Source organism: Oncorhynchus clarkii, chromosome 25 (genome assembly GCF_045791955.1).
Source record: "Oncorhynchus clarkii lewisi isolate Uvic-CL-2024 chromosome 25, UVic_Ocla_1.0, whole genome shotgun sequence".
NCBI lineage: Eukaryota > Metazoa > Chordata > Actinopteri > Salmoniformes > Salmonidae > Oncorhynchus > Oncorhynchus clarkii.
The window spans coordinates 25,159,545-25,163,580 of NC_092171.1; the positions used below are offsets into that span (position 1 = coordinate 25,159,545).

Here is a 4,036-nt window from a genome sequence, read left to right on the forward strand (position 1 = left end):
GTCTGCTGCCTCACAAAAGCACAGACCCCTGGAGAATAGCTGTACGCCTTCTCTCCCTGTTTCCTTATCCCTACTTTCTTTCTCTTTTCACAAGCAGCAAAAACATTCATTCGGCCTGCCTTGCATTTCAAACACCCCTCATCACCACGGCACCTCTTTTCACATCTGTTCTTCACCTGCTTTCATTCTCTCCATTCTCACCCCTCTCTGCCTGTTAACTGAGTGGCGAACTCTGCGCTCCTTTATCGCCCTCCAGCTGGACCACAGGACTGTGTTGCGGTGTCAGATACAGCCTGGAAACAACTATCTGCACCAATGCAAAGCTCCAAGCAACTGAAGCGAAGTTACAATATTCCTGCAAAACTTCCAGAAGTATGTCTGTCCCTCCATCATATCTGAAAAGGACATCTTCAACAAAGTATATGGTTTTGGATAAGTGAAACTTGATGGCAAGACCAAGTCTTCAAATGGAGTAGAATTCAAAACCTCTGGCTCGTCCAACACTGACACTAGCAAAGTCAATGGCAACCTGGAGACAAATGGGGTGAATACGGTCTGACGTTTAAAGAGAAGTGGACCACAGACCACACTCTGGGGACTGAGATCACCATTGAAGATCAGGCAACCAAAGGACCGGAACTTATGTTCAACACACAATTCTCACAAAATTCTGGCAAGAAGAGTGGGAAGGTGAAAACTGCCTATAAGTGTGAATACGTCAACCTGGGAGTGGATGTAGACTGACTTTGCAGGCCCGGCCATGCACGGGGCAGCGGTGGCCGGGTATGAGGGATGGCTGGCTGGCTACCAGATGACCTTCGACACAGCCAAGTCCAAAATGACCCAGAGCAACTTTGCTGTCAGCTACAAGACAGGAGACTAACAGCTACACACCAATGTTAGCGATGGCACAGAGTTTGGAGAGTCGATCTACCAGAAGGTGAATGACAATCTGGAGACAGCTGTGAACCTTGTCTGGACAGCAGGCAGCAACAGCATTTGCTTTGGCATCGCTGCCAAGTACCAGCTGGACTCCAGTGCCTCATATCCGCTAAAGTTAACAATGCCAGGTTCGTAGGAGTTAGCTACACCCAGACACTGCGGCCAGGTATGATAATCACCCTGTCTGCAATGGTCGATGGCAAGTACATCAACACGGGTGGCCACAAACTGGGAATGGACCTGGAGCTAGAGGCATAAGTATCTAGCTAACCTGTCTAGTGAAGTCGTCATATTTAATATTTGACAGAATAGCAGAATAATCTGGCCTGATGTATTTCCAGCCAAACAACCCTTAAGGGATGTCTCAAAGGAAAGGGATGAATCTAATCTAAAGCAACAACATACATAACATAGCCCTCAGTTCTGTCAGCTAGATGGATCCCCAAACCATTAACCACTGTCATTTCCTTTCAGTTGGTTTGTAGTCAGTCATCCTGTGTGTTCTACAGTAGCCAAGTACTACTAGGTCTGCTATTTATTCAGTCATGTAGCCCTATACTGTGTTGTACCACTAGTGAAAAACATCCTCCTCAAATAGAGCATTACTTCTGCATCTTTTACATATGCTTTAGTGGTTTGGCTCATTGGATTGGACAATACTCATTGGGCAATACAAAGAGAGTTACATGAAGACACACTATATATATATACACAAGTATGTATGTGGACAACCCTTAAAATGTGTGGATTCGGCTATTTCAACCACACCCATTGCTGACAGGTGTACAAAATCGAGCACACCGCCACGCAATCTCCATAAAAAAACATTGGCAGTAGAATGGCCTTAGTGAAGAGCTCAGTGACTTTGAACGTGGCGAACGTCGCGAAGTTGTAGGTCACAAAATCGTCTGTCCTCGGTTGCAACACTCACTAGAGTTCTGCTTCTGGAAGCAATGTCGGTCATCCGGAGCTTCATGAAATGGATTTCCATAGCCGAGCAGCCACACAAGCCTAAGATCACCATTTTTTATTTAACCTTTAACTAGGCAAGTCAGTTAAGAACAAATTCTTATTTTCAATGACGGCCTGTTCAGGGGCAGAACGACAGCTCGGGGGTTTGAACTTGCAACCTTCCGGTTACTAGTCCAACGCTCTAACCACAAGGCTACCCTGCCGCCCCACTACTCCAGCCAAGTGTTGGCTGGAGTAGTGTAAAGCTTGATGCCATTGGACTCTGGCACAGTGGAAAAGCATTCTCTGGAGTGATGAATTATGCTTCACCATCTGGCAGTCTGACGGATTAATGTAGGTTTGGCTGATGCCAGGAGAACACTACCTGCCCGAATGCATAGTGTCAACTGTAAAGTTTGGTGGAGGAGGAATAAACGTCTGGGGCGGTTTTTCATGGTTCCGGATAGGCCCCTTAGTTTCATTGAAGCGAAATCTTAACACTACAGCATACAATGACATTCTAGACGATTCTGTGCTTCCAACTTTGTGGCAACAGTTTGGGGACGGCCCGTTCCTGTTTCAGCATGACAATGTCCCCGTTGACAAAGCGAGGCCCGAACAGAAATGGTTTGTCGAGATGGGCGACCAACTCAATATTAATGGTCATGATTTTGGAATGAAATGTTCGACCAAGCAGGTCCACATACTTTTGGGCATGTAGTGTATATCCATCAATTTAAATATATATATATATATATATATATATATATATATATATGTTATCATTATATTATGTGACAAACGCAAGCTGTTGCTGTTTTGCACACTTACTAGCAAATTATATTATAGCTTTTTACATGTATTATTTATATCCCATCTTTGCCTGATTCCTTTGGACATATAGTAGCATTCAGTTAGCAATGCACTGCATGTTGTCAGGGCGGCTTCTACTCAGAACGCTTATCAGAGAGACCTTCAAACCTCAATCTATTCTATTGGTTGATAATATATATATATATATATATATATATATATATATATATATATATATATATGAACAAAAATGTCAACGCAACCTGTAAAGTGTTGGTCCCATGTTTCATGAAATAAAAGATCCCAGAAATGCATTTCTCCTTTGCCAAGATAATCCATCCATCTGTCAAGTGTGGCATATCAAGAAGCTGATTAAACAGCATGATCATTACACAGGTGCACCTTGTGCTGGGGACAATAAAAGTCCACAAAAATGTGCAGTTTTGTCACACAACACAATGCCACAGATATCTCAAGTTTTGAGGGAAAGTGCAATTAGCATGCTGACTGCAGGAATTTCTACCAGAGCTAATGCCAGATAAAAAATGTTTTATTTCTCTACCATAAGCCGCCTTCAAGAGAATTTGAGAGTACATCCAACCGGCCTCACAACCACAGAACAGGTGTAACCCCGCCAGCCCTGAACCTCCACATCCATCCATTTTCTGAGACCAGCCACCCAGACAGTTGATGAAACAGAGGAGTATTTCTGTCTGTAATAAAGCCCTTTTGTGGGGAAAAACTCATTCTGATTGGCTGGGTCTTGCTCCCTAGTGGGTGGGGCTATGCCCTCCCAGGACCACCCCATAGCTGCACCCCTGCCTAGTCATTGTTCAGTATATTTAGCTAATATTCTTCAGGATATGTTAATTATGCTTACTGAACAATTAACATATCCTGGCAGTCATTAGCAGACCCATACTATCTTGATTACCCAACTTGCTTCCTGGTTGAACATGGTAAGATAAATTGCACGACAACGCCAAATGCGATTTTCTGGGTGTGATTAGAAAGGAAAAGATGACCTATTATAACTGAGTGTATCCTCCAGGTCCCCTTCCCATAGCTGTGTATAAATGATATGACTGGGACAATGATCCGAAACCAAGTCCACTTGTGTATGTCTACCTTTACAATAAAGTCCTTAAACAAGTAAAATATATACAGTACAAGTCAAAAGTTTGGACACACCTACTCATTCCAAGGTTTTACTTTATTTTTAATATATTTGCAACATTGTAGAATAATAGTGAACTATGAGTGTGCAAAGCTGTCATCAAGGCAAAGGGTAGCTACTTTGAAGAATCAAATATAAAATATATTTTGACTT

General features: G+C 43.0%; 1 pseudogene; it reads left to right on the top strand.

The window, feature by feature from the left end:
- Window positions 1-374: 374 nt before the first annotated feature.
- Window positions 375-1,200, top strand: LOC139383455 (voltage-dependent anion-selective channel protein 2-like; annotated as a pseudogene).
- Window positions 1,201-4,036: the final 2,836 nt, after the last annotated feature.